Below are 22,168 nucleotides of genomic sequence, written 5' to 3'. Positions count from 1 at the left end.
ATTACTATAGCTTTGTAATGTATTTTGAAATTAGGAAGCACAATGCCTCCAGCTTTGCTCCCTTAAGATTGCCTTAGCAATTATGAGTCAAAAGTATTTATGTAGACAGTTGTAATACCAAAATGAGCCACTGTTTTAAGAGGCATGAGGTCAGGAGTTCTTTATTTCATTGAATGCATTGGAAATGAAATTAGAAATTTTATCAATTGATATAATCTGCAATCCTTTTTTATTTATGAATTGAATCTAAGTTTGACAGTTTATATAATATGATGCCATTTACCCAAAAAATTTCCCATATGACCGCATGCATGCATAGGAATAAAAAGTATCTCTAGATAATAACGTGACACTTTAATTTATTCTTTGTATTATTTCCCATTTTCTACCTTAAACATAGTTTTTTGTAAATTGAAAAACAATAAATTTTGTTTTCTTTGAAAAAAAAATTTTGGAGCTATTCAGGGGATTAACTCCAGAATAAAAAGATATGAGATGAAGTAATGCCTTCATTACTGTCATAATTATACAATCCTGAGAGGACTTTGAGCTGAACTACAGGAGCAGTAAGAAGGGAGACAAAGCTCAGGATCCAAGAGAGAGAAATCACAGAATCTGGTGACTGACTGGAATGGAAAGATGAAAGAGAAGATGGAGGTCCTCAAGCATGAATGTCTGAATGCCTAGTGACATTACTAACCCAAAAAGATACCACAGAAAGATGTACAGTCTTTAAAGTGATGATCAATTCTGCTCTGAATGTGTTTTTAAGTACTTTAGAACTAACTTTTATTTGCTTATTGCCACTGCACATTGACTGGTATTCACTATCCAGGAACTATCATAAATGCCTATGCTCTCTTTTTAATGTTAACAATCATAATGGATATTAAATAGTCTTAGTCTCATAAGATCACAATCTTAGAAAAGTCAATTAGAAAAAGCAAGAATCCTGGGAACAGAAACCTACCCTGAATCTGTGCTGAGACCATAAATGAGACCATAAGGAAACAACATGGCCACTGGGAAAAGGATCAGTGTAATATAGGTTTTTTGTAAAGGAAGGACCCTGGGGTGACCATTTGTCCCAGCCATTTATTTTACTCTTTAAATATTTTAGGGAGGAAGATGTGTCCATTATCTGAAATATTGAGCTCATAAAATAGTACCTCTACCATAAACTAGATGAACAAAAGTCAGTCTGTGAGGGAGCCTTATAACATGCTTGAATGAGTCCCATAAGACTGTCATTACAGGAAAAGAAAAATGGTTTTACAACTAGAGCATCTCTGGACCAATACATCCTCTGCTTCATTCTAATATTCCCAATTTACACCTGTTCTACACGCAAGTTTCCAGCTTGGACAATTACATCCCAGTTCTCATCACTAGAAAACTGCATAGTTGCATTAGTTAGACTGAAGACTAAGCTACGGTAAGCAAGAGACAGAAAAATACAGTTACCAAAGCACATAGAAATGTATTTTCCTTCCTCACTTAACTGTCCAGGGAAGACAGCTGGACCCAGTTCAGCAAAGTCATTCCAGATCCCAAGCTAGCAGGACAGGTTATTTCATTCTTAACGTGTCACTTCCATGACTTTTCCATTTGTTTCCATTTTCTTTCTTTTTTTATTTATTTTTTATTGTTATTTCCCCAAACACACTTTTTTTCCCCTATGTTCAAGATGGGAGGCAATTACACATAAATGTATACATAATTTTTTCTCCTATTGTCATGCTGCATCATAAGTATCTAGACATAGTTCTCAGTGCTACACAGCAGGATCTCATTGTTAATCCAGTCCAAGAGCAATAGTTTGCTGTCATTAACCATTTTCAATCATCAAGGTGGGGAAGGGAGAGCAAATGAAGAGCAGGCATTTTCTTTAGTTGAAGACTGTTGGGAGACATGTTTCTACAATCTTTTCTTAGTCTCTCTGCTTCTATTTTCTATGCTGAAAATTCCATCTTGTCCTGCTTTACCTTTTACCCTATATTCCTGCTTGAAAAACATTTGCAGTGCTGGTAAATAACTTAAGCTTAAGAACAAAGACCAAAAGGCATAAGTTATTCATGTGGTCAGCTGAATGAGGACATAATGCATTGGTCTAGGCATGCCGGAGCTGTGCAGATAGGCATGCCATTTGCACAGCAAGATATGTCCTGTTAAAATAAGAAGAAGATCAGCCTCATGGCCCCAAGGTGTTTATGAGGGGTTGTTAGCAGGATGTGCATTAGCAAGGAGAACCAAGGTGCAAACCTAGGCATGCTGGGTTGCCACAGAGAAGCACAATGGAGATTCTCTAGATGCTATGCATAGATAACTGATGCCAGGTTTCCTTAATGCTAATGACTGTTAAATGCCTAAAGGTCAGAGTAAAAGCTTAACCAGCTACCAGCAACCAGCTACTGTGACTTTAAAAAAAAATTTTTTTTTTAAATCTATATTTCTCACCTACAGCCCCCTCCTCACTTGACATAATCCTAAAGAGCACAATAAAAGCAGTGTGGCTTCTTGAGGTGGAGCTCTTGGTCCTTGAGACCTTCAGTCCACAGGTTCCCACCTTTGATTAAGATAATTATGTCTGTGTATTGTTTTATGTTACCTTTTTTTAAAAAGTTTCACAGCGCCCTTTCTTCAGCCCTCACCTGCTGAGCTGGCCTCAGCAGAACACATTACTCCACTCATTTGCCATAAATGAGAATTTAGTCATAGAACCACACGAGCAAGAAAGGATAAAGGATTTGGAATTTATCTAGCAGAACTTACAACAATGGGCTAACATCACTTACTCTCACATTTACTCTTTTTTTCCCCCAATTCCACTGCATTATAACAGGGTGACTATAAAATTTCTATTTAATACTAACTAGTAGTGCCACTCCATAAGAGACTTTTGTTTTAGGTGCATGGATAGCTGACCAAAATTCAGATCAAATAACATCATAAAACACAAAGTCTAGAGTCTGTGGACTGTGTATGTTATACCTTGTCTCTAACTTTGCAAATAGATATTAAATTTAGTTTTGTATGCCTTTTCTTCAGTATTCACTGTACTGAACAGTTGGCAGAAGAGAGATATAGGAGTAAATCAATAATATAAGCTTCTTTCTCCTTAATAATAGACTTACAGACTCACAAACTTTAAATGAGTAGAACAGTAAAAAATGTTAAGGGTTACTGCTATAGAGAAAAAAAAATCACGAGAAAACTTCCAAAGGATATATATTAGAAGGTCAAATTTGACTTTTAAAATATTGCCCAAATTCCTGGCATTGAAATTGATTCTAGATGTAATCAAAATCAATCGCAACTCATTTAATTGTGAAATTAATTTAATTTATCACCAAGAAAAATCAAATATTTTAAAATTGTAATTGATATAAATTAGCTATTACAATAAAAGTTTATATGCATGGCATTATGCAATTACAAACATGCAGGAAATCAGACTACCCATTATAGCTACATCCATAACTGAAACTTCCAGAAGTAAAAATAAAGCACATCTATTAGATAGACACCAATGTGTAGAAAGACTTTTAACATAAGGATTCTCAAATCTGAATTCTTTGTTTTGAATGTTGGCTGTTTGCATTCTAACTCATCAGGAATGGTGTCTGGATCTTCCCCTGTTCTCCAGGCTTGCTGTGAGCTAGGGCAGGGCTTCCTGGTTAGAGAAGTATAATAAGCCTTCCTTATTTGGAAATTATCAGATGCAATTATCTATAAGATCAGGTATTTATTAATTGGCACTTAAAACCTTGTTCTTGGTTTGATCAAAAGAATTAAAAGGAGTTTGAAGATAAAAGAACTTGAGAAAGGACATCCTATTTTACATATTCAGTAGTACATTATAAATCCACTAGACAACATTCACCTGTTATGTTCTCTGTGTAGATCACGAAAATAAATGCCACAGGAATAAGAATATAAACCAACAGCATCTCATGTTGGCTAATTTACATTAAAAAACCTGCTATATTTGGAGTTCCCATCGTGGCTCAGCAGAAACGAATCTGACTAGTATCCATGAAGACTCAGGTTTGATCCCTGGCCTTGCTCAGTGGGTTAAGGATCTGGCATTGCCATGACTTGTAGTGTAGGTTGCAGAGGTGGCTTGGACCTGGTGTTGCTGTGGTTGTGGTATAGACCAGTGGCTACAGTTCATTTTGACCCCTAGCCTATGAACCTCCATATCCGCAGATGAGGCCCTAAAAAGACAAAACACAACAACAAAAACCCAAACAAAACCCTGTATTTGTTTCTGCAGCATAGTTACTGACTCTTTTTCTCATTCCATACTTGTGACCGAACTGTGACATGACACAGAGGAATATGTTATTTTTTTTACAGTTTTTGTCTTAATAATGCTTAACTTTTCACCGCACTGAACAATAATTTGGCATCAGGTTGACTCAGCTTGGTCACACCAACATTCCTTTAAACTTATAACACTTTCTTATATCCCACCTATCCTTTCTAACAGACAGAGTCCAAATGTGCATTTCATGTTTCAATAAGTGTAGTATGTTGAAAAACATTCAACAATGTTTTTCAATCAAAGAATCTTGCTAAAAGGCCAATTCTGTTTCAGTAGGTCTGTAGTGAAATCTAAAAGTCTGCATTTTTAACAAGCTCTCAGGTGACAGTGATGCTGCTGGTACTCAGATCACAGCTGAATAGCTAGGATACTTTAAAGCCTACCAACCAAAACAAGCTAACATCTCTGGTGTAAGTAAGGAAAAAAAAATTAACTTAGCCCTTCAATCCTACCATCTCCCCTAGGAAAATCCCTAAGTGTGTCTTAATGGGAAAAAAAAGAATGACAAGTTCTAGATACTTTCAACAGCAATAAAGAAGAGAATCTGATTCAGTAGATCAGAAGCTTTCAGTTGTTAACAGTGGATAGAAATTTTATGTAATATATAAAGACTGTTAGGTTCCTTTGATACTTTGGAGCTGAAATTGTGGTTGTCTGTAACTCATGAATTCTTTTCTGGTTTATTCCCTTGAATAGGTATTTGATGTGTACTGAATGGTGCTAAGGTATTACAGATTGAAATTTACTCCTAAACCTATTAGTGAGTGCAATTATTACAAACTAGAGAATTTCCCACTGAGTCAAGATCATCCCTTAAAATGGAGAATGAAGTAGTTTCACCCTGTTGAGCACTCTTTCACATGGGTCTGGTCCTGAATTATCGTTAAAATTATATAACTTTTATTTTCACCAGCTCATAGAAAAGTACATACATATCTAAGTTCTTGCAAACTCATAAGTAGCATTTCTTTTGAATGAATGGAGTGTTTTAAATAGGTAAATTTTTCATGTTGGAGTATAAAAATGAACAACAGAATTACTTTACATATTTAAGGCCTTTTTTCACAACAATTTCTATGACTTTTGAGAGGTATATTTTTACTTAAAAACACGCTAAATACACTGTATAAGTAGTAATATTTCAAATTATAGTTGCAAGCAAAGACAAATACCGACTGTCTACCACAAGTGTTCAGTCAGAGAATATCAAATGGAACATTTTCATTTTGTGCCTCATGTTTGAAACAAATGTTTTGTAAATGTTTGCCAAGTCATCCTCTATGACTTTCCCATCTGTATTAGGCACATATCATGGGTTATTTCCATGTATTTCAACATAGTCTCATATTTTGTACTTATTTTGCTCTGAAGGTATTTTCCTATGCTCTATCTTTATAGGTAAGTATTAAATGCAAAATGACATGGCCACAAAATTAATGAAAACTTGCTAAAGAAACCATTGCGAAAATAAAGGAAAAATAAAGGCTATAAACTTGAATTGCATTATTATTTTCTGAGTGATTATTTACTTCTAAATTAATTCTTATTTTCCTTATTTGAACTTGTTTTTATTTTTAAGTTGATATATTTGTCTACTTGTGAAAAATATTTATTGATATCTTAGGTTGGGATAGAATGCATGACTTTTCCTATTCAAACTAGTGGAAATATTTTTGCTCAGTTAATGGCTTTTCATGTTAGTGGTAGGAGAGTTCATAAATAAATTAAAAATTTTAGGTAGAGGTAGATAAATATACACATCTAAGCATATGTATGTCATTCATGCATATTATGTGCATATATCTGTAAGGTATGCATTCTATATATAATATGCAAATACAGAGCAGTAGCATCAACACTTAATCATCTTTTTTTTCTCATATCTAAGTAAGGAAGCAATGTTTGCCAACAGAAAATTTTTCCCTCAAATTATCAAATATCAAAATAATAATTCTCTATTTAAAAATTTATTATTGACATTATTATTTTATGATAAGAAATCAATCAGGTATAATTGAAATAAAATTTATACAATCAGTTAAATGAAATGTTTTAGAATGGATACAAGAGAGGTTGTCAAAATGTAATTATAATGATGGGAATCTAAAATCAAAGAAATATTATGACAATCAGAATCTATTTAAAGAAGATGTGGAACAAGTAATCAAATAATGATGATAATACTCTATGTAGATAGAGCCACATTAGAGAATATCAAGGTCACTACAACTGGGATATTATCCCCAAATAATGCAATACACATTGGAATTTGTAAGTTCTAGATAAGATCATTTTTAAAATACAATTCCAGACCAAGAATAGCAGTATAGTAATAAAATATATTGATCCTGTATAATATTCATGGTATATGTGTAAATAAATAAACCATCCTCATCTTAAAACAGACATTAATTCAATGCATTCTAATACTTATTAATAAATGACTCACTGTGAGGGACTTGGTCTCCAGGGCCAGGTCTGCCATGATGGCCCAACTGTTCCGGCAGACCTTGTCTCACGGACTTGGTCCGTTGGGGTTGACTGGGTGTTCAGGCGGACTTCTGTGCCAGTCTTGTAATATCTTCTTCTTTATTGAAATCAAACGCGCCCAAACACTTTTATGTACATTATTTTCTTTTGCCCGCACCCACCCCCTCGTGGCCCATGCAGTGATAATGTTGCTTTTTAATTAGTTCATTAATTAAATTATTTATGTTTCATCTAGATTCAAAAGAGTAATTCATTCAGTAATTCAGTCTTAAAAGGACCAGGAAAATGAACTTTCTCTTAATGGCACATATTTTACAGAAGTTATAAAAATGTATATATAACATTGCCAAACTTAGCTGAAGGATGATTATCAGTAGCATATAGCTCAGCCTGCAAAGTTCTGAACTAAACTGCTAAGGCACATTTTCTTTGATATCTATGTCATTTTCTAACTCCTTTCCTATCTCCAGGTCTCACATCCTCCATGCACTTGTTGTCACCTGGATTTCCAAAGGCTGAGTTGTAATTTAATAGCCTAAAAATATCTTTCATCGTCTCTATTCCCCAGTCAAAATATGCAATGTCACAAGGACACAGATCTTATCCAGATGAAAATCAATTAAATGATGTAGTAATCATATTAAGAAACCCAATTCTTCTAGTAATACATGCATTTTAAATATTGTTCAGACCATCAATGTTTCATATGCCCAATTAAAAATAAATCTTTTATTGTATAAATATGGTGACAACGCACTTACAGAACTACTACACCAAAATTCTTTCATTTGGACTTCCTGTTGGTCTTTTGCCAATAAGCCATATAACTTTGACAATTTATTTTACCCCCAGTTATATTTATCTCACTTGCAAAAAAATAAATAACAGGCAACTTTTATGAAAAGCCATTACCCATCATGCATTTTTGTTAAGTACTCACCTCATAGTCTAATGGAATAAGAACTATTATCCTTATTTTTCAAGGAAGAAGCTGATGCTTGAGAGTTTAAGTGTATGACCTGAGTACACATGGCTAAGTGGGAAAATGTTATCTTTGATTTATTTTAAAAACATGTTGGTAAAGATAGCACTGTGTATGTTAGCTTTTATTCTGCACCTTATAACTAGTTGGTTGATATGTGAAGTGCCTTCATTAAGAATGCAGACTCAGAGGTGAAACTGGGCATTTGAAGAACTCTCATCAGGATGCTTGGACTATTTTCAGTTCTGACCAGCCAGACACTTGGCTAATTAGCATGATTGAACATATAGGAAGTTTTCATTGGTAAAAATGAATGGCAAAATATACGTGGACTGGCTAGAAATATTTTCAGGTACATCTGCCTCTGCATAAGAATTTACTTGTCTGTGATATCAGCTTACCGTATACTTCAGAGAGGTGCTATGCTGACTTTTAAAGTTGAGGACTCCCTGAACGGGGAGTGTGTTTGACTGACAATGTAAGCTGTGTCAGGTCTGCCCCCCACTGCCCAACCCTTCTCTTCCCTCTTTCTCCTCAGGTGAGTTATGCCCTAAATCAACATTTTACACTCCTAACCCTGTCTCAGGACCTGCTTCCTGCACAGGCTCTGGGTGGCAGATACAACAGGATCTCAATATTTATCCATTAGACAGAATTCTGCCACCTGATTCTGACTAGGAGTTGTGTTGAACCCTACTTGCCTGGAAAACTTTTGAATGAATCCTATTATCCAAAGTCTGATTAAAGTTTCTAAAAGAACAGAGATCTTTACCTAAAACTCATACTTAACATAGGTTTTATGACCTGGTATTTCTATTCTGCTCTGACCTGCACTGTTTTACAGTTACTCAGTTGTTCCCACATTAGAATAAACTCTAGAGCTTTTGCTTCAAATATGCAGACTTAAACCCACCTCAGAGAGAGAACAGATTTAGTAGATATGGAATGGCAGCCAGGTACCCGTAGGTTCACAGAGCTCTGCTGAAGATTCTGATACAAAGACAGGGGCAAAAGTAACTCTGACAGATAATATGCCTCCTATAGTAATCAATTAAATATGTTTTCGATGTTGCCTATGGGCCACATGCTGTGATTGGAGGATTTGGGATACATAGAACACAGTATTATCCTTACTCTCAGGTAGCACAGTGTATAGCTGTGGAAGAATTCCCTCAACTAAACTTATGAGTGCTATATAAGTGGTATGAGTGCAGTGTCTAGGGACACAGAGAGTGGTGAATGGCCATCCGAGGAAATCTGGAGGAAGCCAAGGTGGTCCTGGAAGAAGAGTTAGGTTTTGCCTGCTAAATAACCAGGCTATGGCAACATAAGGAGTATGTGGAAGAAGTGGCAGAAAGTGAGAATGGAACTGTCAGTAAAAATCAGGATATGAAGGACTTCAAATACATGGCAATGCTGTCACTGTTTTCCTCTGGACAATAGAAAATAATTTAAGGAAAAAGCCTTAAAAAATCCAACATTGTTGATTTTTAGCACTGATATCATATGATATAAATTTCTCTCAAAGTATATAAGAATATTATATTCTCATCTAGTGCTTCTTTAGTTAATAATTTGTAATATCCAAGTTTCAAGATAGTGATATCCATTAAAACTTGATATATATTAATTACACTTAGCTTCACTTATAATTACTAACAAATTCAAGTCCACTAGGATGATGACTATTGAAATCAATTTTATGTAGGTAGTAGTAAACAGATGAAAATAATGTATCATTCTGTCAATTGATGTGTGCTGGGTAAAATGGTCCTATTTTCTAAAAATCTTAAATAGATGTCAACCCATAATTTGGCTTCAACTGGCCTGGGAAATATAGATAGAATTTACTAAATCTTAGGCATGGAGTTAACTACTATGCTGATCAGAATATTTTAGATTAGAACTTTCAACCCATTAATATAAAGTATATTAGCACAGGAAGAAAGTGTCCACTGATAACTAATTGGAAAACTGTTACAATAGTAGAGCATGGTAAATATAGTAGGATAGTGGTATTAAGAGTGGTGAAAGGAAGTGATGGATTTAAAATTGCTGTGGAGGCAAAACTGACAGCATTTTGTAAGTGACTATATTGGAAAATTAAGAAGATAGAGGAGTCAAGTTCCCCAACCAGTTTTAAGTTCAGGCATTTGTCTGATCTGAAACTTTTTCCTTTATCCAGCAGGCAGCAACCAAGGTACCAGATTGATGGAGTCACCTAATGACCAAAATAAGAACCTATCAGACACATCACCTCTGGGCTCTCAATGAAATCAGTAAACAGGATGTTTTTATCTCCTCTTTGTCAAAGTTCAGTTAATTCAGTCATATGTGTTGTTCATTTAGGTGCACTATATGTTTAAGGTATTTTTCTTGCTTTTCTATTTATCTGAGTTCTTTTCCATCTCCCTTAAAAACATTCGTCTAGGAGTTCCCGTTGTGGAGCAGTGGTTAACAAATCTGACTAGGAACCATGAGGTTGCAGGTTCGATCCCTGCCCTTGCTCAGTGGGTCAAGGTTCCGGCGTTGCCGTGAGCTGTGGTGTAGGTCGCAGATGCGGCTCGGATCCTGTGTTGCTGTGGCTCTGGTGTAGGCTGGCAGCTACAGCTCCGATTCGACCCCTAGCCTGGGAACCTCCATATGCCGCAGGAGTGGCTCAAGAAATGGCAAACAGACAAAAAAAAAAAAAAATTCATCTAGATTTATAACAAGGAACACTACCCATTCCGTAAAGAAAACAAAAACCACCAATAAAACTAAGAGTAATCCTTTTATACCATCTATATCATGATGAAAATGCATTTGATCAAAAATTATTCATCGATTTAATTGACCACCTGTGTACTTAACAAGTATCCAAATTGCTTCAGAGTCTATAACTATATTATTTTTTCTTCAAGCAAATTTCATATACCAGCATTCAAAAGCAATATATTACTAACTGGTTCAGTTGTATTATCTTTGTAATTGTTAGTACTAGATCAGCATTATTTTATTTATCAATTTAAATATACAGTACATCAGCTATATTATAAAAATGTCTTGTGAACAGACTTCCATAATATTGTTTTCATGTGAAAATTTTTAAATTCTTATAATAAATTTTAAATTCTTACAATAAATTAATCTTTAGACTAACAGTAAAAGTTAAGAAATCACTGAATAGATGTTCATTAAATAAAAAAACTTATAAAATAAATGTATTAACCTCAAGTTAGAGTTATTAATATTCCTGGATACTGGTTATAATGTTTTAAAGATCATGATTTTATACAAATAAATTGAAGTGTGACGAAGGACACAAATAATGTGGTGAAATCATGGCATTCTTTTTTTGCTACTGTATAAAGGAGATTCTTTAGACAATATTCACTCTGAAAGAAATCTGTGGGGGTGTGAAAGAAAATTAAGACCATATTATACTTCCTGGAGACCTATTATATTGTAATTAAATACATCTTTCTCTAAAAGTGACCCTTCGCTCCACCTGACTTTTTAGAATTATATTTCCTTATATTCAGTCTTTCCAGCCAAGCTTGAGATTTATTTGTCCCTCAAAGATCTCTGAGAAAGAGACAAAAACATTTAACAACCACAGTGTCTATGTCTCTCTCCAAAGCACAGAGGTAATTAAATAGTGATTGAAAAAATTTACCTGTCAAACTAACCCAGTGTTTTTAAATAGTTTAGCAGTTAACAGGTCAGAGATGTTTTCTACTTTCCCAGTGTTCACTACTGTGTAGCATGATTCACTAAGATAACAAAAGCCTCCACTAACAAAGATACACTGTGATTTTTACAAATGTGGAAGGAACCACAGAAGAAGTAACGTTATGTCTGAATGCTTAAAATACCTCTTGTTTCCAGGCAGCAGTTTCTTGGTGATTATAAAACGAATCAAAACCAGCTTAGACACACCTTATCACAAAGAAGAAAAGTACCCTTTCAGAAAAACTGCAGTCTTTGGAGCATTTAGGTTTGGATATGGCAGGAAAACAACTGTGGTTTCGATTGGAAAAACACTTTAAAGATTAGCTTATCTATGAAACAGAAACAGACATACAGACATAGAGAACAGACTTGTGGCTGCTAAGAGGGAGTGGGGATTCGGGGAAAGGATAGACTGGGAGTTCGGGACTAGCGGATGCAAACTATTATATACAGAATGGATAAAACAAGGTCCTACTGTATAACACAGAGAATTACATTCGCTATCCTGTAATAAACCATAATGGAAAAGAAAAAAATTAAAGAAAAATACAGAAACAAATAGGTACACCAGTTTCTTCCCCTGCCCCCTCCCCAACATCCACCAAACACACACACACAGTTTTTAAAGGGGAGGTTAAAACATAGGTTCCAGATTACTCTAAATAATAATATAAAAGGATGTTTTTAGTGAATGCTTTGATCATTGGTTTGATTTTTCAAGTGTTGTTGTTTCTCTTAAAGGAAGGCATGCAGGAGAGACAACAGATTGGGGCCTTGAGTCTGGGGAGAAAGAGAAGATGAACTAGAAGAGCACACGAAGCCAAAGGCAGAGGTGCTCTGCAATGCCAGTGAATGGCTCTACAGATGCCTGAAATTTAGGGTTGAATTGTTCAGCTCTTGTGCTCTGATGACCCTCCAACATCCCCAAGAAAATGTAGGTAGTTCCTTAGGATTCTTCAGAAACACTGGGAATAACTCTGGACTTTTTTAATCCACAAAGAATGGAGCTTTAGTTACTTTACCTGCATTTTCAAAGGTAGACTGCCCTGAAAAGACTTGAGAATGTGGGAACATTATCGCTATGTATGAATTATCTTGTTCCATCAGTATTAAAGAAATCCAACACTAACAGGCTTATTTACTGCCATGTGCATAATTTAGTTGCATTTGTTCCCAAGAATGAGACACAATTGGTCATCAGCCAGGGAAGAGAGCTCTGGAGAATGGGAAGAACCAGAGGTGAATGTGCTGGGGTTATTTCCATGGGGTCATGTGAGAGTGAGGACATGGAGGTAGGAGGTAAAGACCTTGAAATAAGAATTTCCACTCCCACCTGTTGAGAAGTGAGCAAATGGACTCAGTTGGATACTACTGTTAGTATAGTTAAAATAATCAGCAAAAAATATCCCCCAAACATGTATGTGCATAAAACTATTATGTACAAAGTCCTTTAGAGAGGGTCAGACTTGATTATCCTTACTTAGAAAAAAAGAAAAAAAAACTACTTCAAAATTATTTTCTCTAAACACTACTTTAAAAGAAAGAAGCTAAGAGACAGATGAGTGGGTAGTTGTTTTTTTGGTAAGGTGGTGGGAAAGACTATTTGGTAGCCTGGAAAATATACTAGATTTTGAAGAGGGGAGCAAGATTGCTATGTAGAGCACAAAAACACACATGTGATCACCAGATGCCCATCAGCTTCCTTCGATCACAGACACAAAGGTAATGAGAATTTGAAACTCATGAATCCCTAATTTTTATATTATCTATGCCTTTGAGGCTATTTACATCTCCTGCATCTATATGTAAATACACTGTGTAATGAGATGCTACTATGCATCCTGTTCCCAGCTCTACTCAGTGACAAAAGATTGTAGCTTTTTTGAGATTATGTAATTTAATTTTCACAATGTGTTTAGCAAATGATTAATAAAGTTCAGAAATATTTAATAATCAGCTATTGTGAGCTAGTACGAGCCAAGTCCAACATATCACTGGATATGCATATTTAACTGCACCCTCTTGACTCAAGACAGACACTCAAGAGCAGCTGGGCCTGATAATGCTAAGAAACTCAAGTTCAGGGTGTAGCAGGAGAAGGTAGCAGCTCTACTACCAGAGCAGTGGTATCCACTATCAGAGAATGGCTAAGCAGATCAGATTCTGTAATTAAGCAGAAGGGAAAGGACAGCACCCTCTCTGGGCAGGGTGAAATAAAACAGCATGGATGCTATCTACAGGAGAGGAGTTATTTCCAAATATTTTTGAGACACTAGGGAGATTATCAGTGAAAATGAAGAGAACTAGGGATCCTGTGAGCACAGATTAGGCATGAATATTTGTGTTATTAATTTTTATTTAATATAAAATATATTCACAAACTGTCTAGCTCTGGACAACATTCAGAGTCTCTCTTCTGCCAGATTCAAAAGACTGGTTTGTCCCAAACCAGTTCTGGTGATAGCTTTATGATTCCTGGGTTGCAACTAGGACACTGAGACCCTGGATTCCACAGTTGAGATAGGAGCTTACTGCTTGGAAAAATCAAGGTTTCCTTGGAGGGTAAGCTATGTGTTATTGACAACAGAATTCTTCCTGAGTGCTCAACCTAAAGCTTGTTCTCTGGGCCTTCCAATTATTGTGTAAGCACCTAATTTCTTATATTAAATACCTTTTCCTTAAACCAGAGTAATTTCTGTATTCTGTATGTAGAAGCCTCTTTCATTTGGAGGAATTGTGAATCCAAGAAGAAAACATCATAAAACAAGATTTAAAGTATAAATATAAATAACTTTGAATTAAACATTTTAAAATTGAATTTTTACTTACTGAAGTTGCACTTTCATTAACCAGTTGAAAAATATTCTATGTCAAGTTTATTGTACAAAACTTATTGATGCATAACAGTCAATGAGGAGAATCTTTGAGTGTGCTGATTCTTCACAGAGATTACTACGAGGAGTATTATTTGTATTATCTTATAAAGGTTTCAATCTTAAATACTTGAAAATAGCTTTTTATAATAGGAAATCCAAGAGAAAGCCTATTATTTTCTTTTTATAAGGTGCTTACAAATATTACAAGTCAGAGGAATTATTGTAAATGATAGTATTAGCTCAGTCAGGAATCTATCCACATCATTAAATATCCTCACCAGAAATCGGAGCAGCTGAGAAAATTAAATTGGTTTAGTGTAACCTGTGACATTTATAAGTACTGATTTATCAAGAATTCCTCAACAATTCTTAAAGCACTATCATAACACTAATCAACATCACCCTTCTAAAGCTGGCAATCTTTATTTCCTCCACCGTTTTTATCAACCATTACCGGGCTTACAGGTGAATCGCTATGAGTTCTGTAAGGTACTGAAGCATTTCATTTGTAGTACCCTCAAAAGCCTTGTACTTTATCTTTGCTTCATGCTACAAATACCAACTTCATATTCACAACTCATACAAGTAATAATCCAAAGGACAAGCTTTCTTCACAACCTAGTTCTTTCACACCAATTGTCCAAAGTACAACATAAGCAATAAGCATGCCTGCTTTTTATCAAACCAATGTTACTTCCCTGGGGCTCAAGCACTGTAGGCTGAAGGCAATGTCTGCCTTTTCCTTTTCGAAGATGAACATATTTTATTGAGCAAGTGTGCCAAGAATTTAAAAATAGAAACATCTGGCTTTGATCAAAACAGCTTTCTGTTTTTAAAGAATTACCCATTCACAGGGACTTTTAGACAGTAATTTGCAATGTTGTGGTCAGGTCCTGAGTTTATTTCAATTATTCATTCAATATTTCTTTTAAGTGAGTTTTTTGCCTTTGAATATTTAAACATTATATATTCTCATGTGTTATTCAAATAACTGACAGAGTTTCTAGCAGGTTCAGTCAAAGATCATGCCAATAATTTTCAGAATAAAATGAACTGATGCTCAGGATAATCCTACTCAAAGAAATTTCTCAGCCAAATTCTTTTAAAATCCCAGATACAGAAAATTAGAAATCTATGGATTCTAAAGCATAACTCATTCACACAGAAAAAAAGGGTCTAGTTAAAACATACATTTTTTAACTTAACTAAAGATATATATTAATGCCTACATCTGGGATATGATAAAACTTAAATAAAATCATGATTTAATGGGTCTACCACACCAGAAAAAACCTGGAGAGGTACAAACCTTACCATAAATTCTAGCCCTCAAATGTACAGTACAAAAACCACTGAACAGGAGTTCCCATCGTGGCGCAGTGGTTAACGAATCTGACTAGGAACCATGAGGTTGCGGGTTCGACCCCTGCCCTTGCTCAGTGGGTTAAGGATCCGGCGTTGCCGTGAGCTGTGGTGTAGGTTGCAGACGCGGCTCGGATCCCGCGTTGCTGTGGCTGTGGCGTAGGCCGGTGGCTACAGCTCCGATTCAACCCCTAGCCTGGGAACCTCCATATGCCGCGGGAGCGGCTCAAGAAATAGCAACAATAACAACAACAACAACAAAAAAAAAGACAAAAGACAAAAACCACTGAACAAAGCTGCAAGTATGAATAAAAATAACCACAATGGTGGGAGATGACTTTGGTGGTGATAATTAGCATATATTTTAGGGTTGGAAGGAAAAGTGTTTCTGCTCGGCTCCTATATATTAAAAGAGAATTGCTCTGTAGTATCTCTCTATTAATAGCTATTTCTTGAAATCTGGCTAAAGCATTTAAAAAGAAGAATACCTGGGAATATAGTTGGAGGTAGGGAAATGTAGCAATTCCTTAAGTAGAAGTTTAAAGGTAAGATGTGGGAGTTAGAATCATAAAAGAAAAAGAGCACCAAGAGGGGCTCATGGCAAGTGAGTTTATCCATTAAGGATATCACCTTTTCTTGGGATAGATAAAAGACTGCCATATGGATGAATATCTGACATGTCCCTGCCTGCAAATTCAGTTTACTTGGAAAGCATTATCATCTATAAAGAAAAGCTGCTGGGTTGAAAACAATTATGCTAGTATAGTAAAGGCCTAAAAACAGAGTTTAAAGTGAAAAAATCAGCAAAGCTTGAGGTGTTAAATCTGGTGCTGTCACACATGCATCTATAGCCTTTGATCGCAGAGCAAAAATTAAGAACAGAGGCCACAGTCAGAGCTTCCAACAAATGCTCAGAGAGCAGCAGTATTGTTACCAAAAGCCCACTGCCTTGGGACTTAGAACATACTCTGCAAACATCATCCAGCATCTCAGAAGATTTATCCTTCATCTACAAAATGAAAATTGGACAGAATCCCCAAGCGTTCTTAACCCTAAAATTTTATGATTTTAGGTTTTTTTTTAACTATCATGTTCTTCATATGAATATCATATATATATATATATATATATAAATTCAGGTTGACAATTCAGTAGTCCATCTTAGAAGGTAAAATTTTCTGAAGCAGTAAAGTATTGATGCCTCAAAAGAGAAAGATTATCCAATTTACTAATCTTCCACTCCAGTTACTTCAGATCATCAGATAGTTATTAGGCTCTGACTTTTACAAGGACAATGCTAGGGCTATTAAAAGTACAGAGAGGAATAAAACAGCATTTCTGTCACCAAGAAACAAGGAGAAATAAGACATACATTTAAAATGAAGTAAGATGTGTAAATGAAGTAAATTCATGACCACAAAGAAGTAACTTAACCATCCCTTGGTTCAGATTCCTAATCTATAAAATGAACCTAACAGTAGTACCCATGCAACAAGGTGGTTATATGGATTAAATGAGTTAAGACTGTAGAAAGCTTGGAATAGTTCCTGAAACGTAATAAGGATAGGAATAAGAAAGGAGAGAGAAGGAGGAGAGAGGGAGGGACAGAGATAAAAGAAAGGAAGGAGGGGAGAGGAGAAAAAGGAGACAAAGAAAGATTTGGGGTGTCTGACATCAAATCCCGGTTTCTCACACTAAGCGCACATTTGAAGTCAACCAGATCAAGATGGATTTGAGACTTTCCACGGAGGCACTCTATAAAAATGATATTCACAACAAAGTTACTAAGTTCTAGAATATAGCTTTCTAATAAACCGTCAAAATAAATTACTCACTTATATGAAGTTCAATATCCATTTTTAACCAATGGATTGTATTATTAATAAATAATATTTACTTTATATTAATGAGGTTTAAACTTTAAGCTGTAATTCAGTGCAATATTTTCAGGTATATATTTTCTTATAAAATAGAAGAGAAAATATTATTAATAAATTCTCATACATTTTTTTTTATAATGACCATCTCCAACTCCCTCTTTACTATTAATGTCACTGAGGTAGTAACTGTTTATCAGTAGTTGTGTTTAAAGATGGGTTTTGACTAGAAAGCATGTTCTTTCCAAGTTTTATCACTCTGAAAAAAAAAGTCTCCAGACTAGATTTCTGGCCATTGTACACAAAAGTAGTGCTATTTTGAGCAGAGCTATGTATGCCTAGAGGAAATTCCTAGAATGATGGATAGCTAGATAGGAATTTTATAAACAAGAAAACAAGCACTCCTAGGTATTTACCATAATAAATTGAAAACTCTTTGCCAAAAATCTGTACATTCATGTTTATAGCAGTCCTACTCAGGATTGCTGAAAACTTGAAATAACCGAGATGTCCTTGAACAAAAACATGGATAAACAAACTAGTATATCCATTCAACAGAATACTGGACAGCAATATAAATGAACAAACTTTATTATTTATGGAATGAAAAAAGTAAATCTTAAATTTCTCATTAAAAGAAGACATACCTCCCAAAATGACATTTTTTAATTTGATATATATCAGTCTTGAAAAAAACAAATTATAATAATAGACAATTGATCAATAGTTGTTGGAAAGTTCTGGGAGGGGGCAGTGAGTACAAAGAAGCTGAAAGGAAATTTGAGGATTATGGAATTGTTATGAATGGTTCTGTAGTGGTAGACAAATGACTTTGCATTTTTCCACAGAACTGTCCAAATGGTGAGCAAATAAAAAATAAATGTGTCAGGGGACACAAGATGCAATGCATACTGTGACAAATGAGTCTAACTATATTATACATGTGAAATATAATCACACAAAGGAGATAGGAAAGAAAAGAACTGATAACAATAACTTATAAGACAATAATTTGATAAATTTACTAATATTAATGACATAAAGAGTTGTATGCAAATGCTATGCACCAGTAGGTTAATTTGTTTCTCAGTGGGTTGAACAGTTTCTCCTCGAAATACATATCTACTTAGAACATGCAAATGTGTAACTATCTGGAAATAAATTCTTTGTAGATATAATCAAGTAAAGATGGGGTAGTACTGGATTAGAATAGGCTCTAAACACAATGGTTGATGTCCTTGTGAGAAAAGGGATGTTTGGACAGAAACATAGGGTGAAAACCAAGGGATGTTGAAGACAGATACTGGATTTATGCATCTCCGAGTCCAGGGACACCAAGGATTACAGTAACTACCTAAAGCATGGGATAGATTCTATATTAGCGCTTCCAGAAGAAAACAATTTTGCTTCTGGACTTTCAGTCTCCAGAGTTATAAGAAAATTAATTTATCTCTTTTTTTCATATTTAGGGCCATATCCATGGCATATGGAGGTTCCCAGACTAGGGGTCAAATTGGGGCTGTAGCTGCTGGCATACGCCACAGCCACAGCAATGTGGTATCTGAGCTGTGTCTGCAATCTACACCACAGCTCACTCCAATGCAGGATCCTTAACCTACTGAGCAAAGCTAGGGATACAACCTGCGTCCTCATGGATGCTAGTCAGATTCATTTCCACTGAGCTATGATAGGAACTCCTTAAATTCTCTTTTTAAGCAATTCAGTTTTTTTGTACTTTATTACAGAAGCCCTAGAAAACTAATACACAAGAGTATAAAAATAAGCCATCTGAAACTACTTTACTCCTATTCTAGGGCTGAAAAGGCAAACATACTGTGTGCAGACACAGCCAGAATTCTCAGTGTCCCAGCAAGAAGTTACAACCCATGGTCCCTAACTAGAGTTGGAGGTATCAGTATGAAATTGTGTGTGTGTGTGTATATACATATATCAACAGGTTAAAATATGTGTAAGTAACATGTATGTGTATGTGAATTAACATACATACATGCATACCCTACCTCTGTCTTCTGAGGGGATCTAGAAGTGCAACCCTAGTTAGCAAGATGAACATCTGACATCGATACCTTGATTTCTACATTTATTCAATAAAAGTTATTTAGAGAAACAGTTTATTCTAAATCTGAGACAGAGAAAATATGAGTCTAGAAACAACCTAAGTGACCACCAATGCATGAATGGAAAAATAAAATATGGCATATATATGTAATGGAAGATGAATCGACCATGAAAAATATAAAATCTTATAATTCATGACAACATGGATGGTTGAGGGCATTATGTTAAGTAAAATGAGTCAGACCAAGAAAGACAAATTCCATATGATCTTACTTATATGTAAAATCTTGGGAGAAAAAAAGTGAGCAGAGGTGCGAGGGGGGTGATAGGCAAAATAGTGAAGTAGGTCAAAAGTACAAGCTTTCAGTTATAAAAGAAGGTCAAAGTCATGGAGATGTAATGTACACCATGATGGGTGTAGTTAACCATACCGTATTGTATATCTGAAAACTGCTAAAAGCAAATCTTAAAAGTTCACATAAGAAAAAAAAATGTAGCTGTGTATGGGAATAGATGTTAACCACACTTATGGTAATAATTTTGCTATTATAAATATCAAGTCATGTTGTACACCTGAAACCAATATATTATGTATTAATTTAAAATAAAAGTGTTCAATGAAGAGACTAATTTAAAAAGTCATATAAATAATACTATAATTTTTTTAAAGATGAATCTGGAGCATTCTGTGATGCCTAAAAATAAAAATGTGCCAAAAAATGTTAAAGGACAGTTACGTCAAAAAGACATAAGAGCCAACCTGAAAGAGCACTCAATGGAAACGCTAGAACAATTTGAGCAGAAAAATAATGATACTGTTGGATTATAACCCAAAGAAAAAAACTGTCATTCTATATTGATATAAATATTCACTGAATAAAGAAGTGAATAAATAATGGGAAAAGGGACAATTTTCCCTTAAAAAAGACTTATAATTAATGAACACAAAATAAATGAGGAAAAGAGAAAATCACCACTTGAATATCACAAAAATTGGTATAGTCATGAGCTACTGAGAATTGCTACAAGTACTGAGTGATGGCTTATAGAGAAACAAATAATTTTATAGCTATAAAGTATCTAACCAAAAAAATGTGTTCATTACCATGATGCTTTTAACATATGTCCACAGATACTTTGATACTCTTCCCTGTAGGAGGCGATCTTAACTCCTTTCATCTTGAGAATGAGCTCAAATTAGTGTTTCACTTCTAACAGAGCATAGAAATGGAGAAAAGAAGAACTTTAGAGGAAACTAAGTATATTAGTTTCACCAGGGCTGCTGTAACAAAGTATCACAAACTGAGTAGCTTAAACAACAGAAATTTATTGCATTAGAGTCAGGAGGCTAGAAGTCCAAATCAGGTTGTCAGCAGGTTTGGTTCTTCTGAGAACCGTGAGGAAGAATCTGTTCCATGGATTTCCTTGAGCTTCCAGGGACTTGCTGGTGACTTTCAGCATTCCTTGGTTTGCAGAAGCATCATCCTTATCTCTGGCCTACACCTTCATGTAGCATTCTCTCTTTTCTGTGTGTTTGTGTCTAATTTTCCCCTTTTATATAAGGATGCCAGTTATACTGGATTGAGGAACCACCTAATCCAGTATTAACTAATCATAACTAACTACATCTTCAACAACTTTACTTCCAAATAAGGTAACATTTTAAGGTCCTAGGGGTTAGGATATCAACATACAAGTTTTGGAGGGACACAAGTCAAACCATAGCTCCAAGCGATCAATATTAACATCACCAATAGTAAATCATATTGTAAACATGTACCTCAATATTTTTCAATGAGAATTGTGCATCATCTCTGTGATATTATTCCCCCAAATCAACAACCTAAGATAAATCATAAGAAAATATCAGTCAAATCCAAACTGAGGGACATTCTTCAAAAAATACATAATCGGCATTTTTCAATAGTGGTAATATATGAAAGATAAGGAAATACTAAAGAATTGTCACAGACTGTGGTCCACAAAAAAGATCACAACTAAATGCAATGTGGATATCCTAATTTGGATCTTGAAACAGAAAAGAAAATAATGGAAAAAAAAAAAACCTAGGGAAATTAAAGTCTGTAATTTCATTAATATCACTGTACCAATGTTAAAATCTTAGTTTTAACAATTGAACTATGGCTAAGATGTTAAAATTAGAGGAAATTGGGTGACAGGTATACAGGCAATGTCTGTGCAATCTTTGCAACTATCCTATAAAATATTTTTTCAAAATAAAATATTTTTAAAATAAGGGGCAGGAGTTCCCTTTGTGGTGCAGTGAAAACAAATCCGACTGAGAACCATGAGGTTGCAGGTTCCATCCCTGGCCTTGCTCAGTGGGTTAAGGATCTGGCGTTGCCATGAGCTGTAGTGTAAGTTGCAGACACAGCTCAGATCTGGCATTGCTGTGGCTCTGGCATAGGCCGGCAGCTACAGCTCTGATTAGACTCCTAGC

This window comes from Sus scrofa, chromosome 15 (genome assembly GCF_054392235.1).
Source record: "Sus scrofa isolate SSC_HxYL_T2T_F1_AM1 chromosome 15, Sscrofa_HxYL_maternal_Yorkshire_Landrace_v2.0, whole genome shotgun sequence".
NCBI classification, from domain to species: domain Eukaryota; kingdom Metazoa; phylum Chordata; class Mammalia; order Artiodactyla; family Suidae; genus Sus; species Sus scrofa.
The sequence above is the reverse complement of the archived record's forward strand: the minus strand, read 5'-3'. Positions refer to the sequence as shown.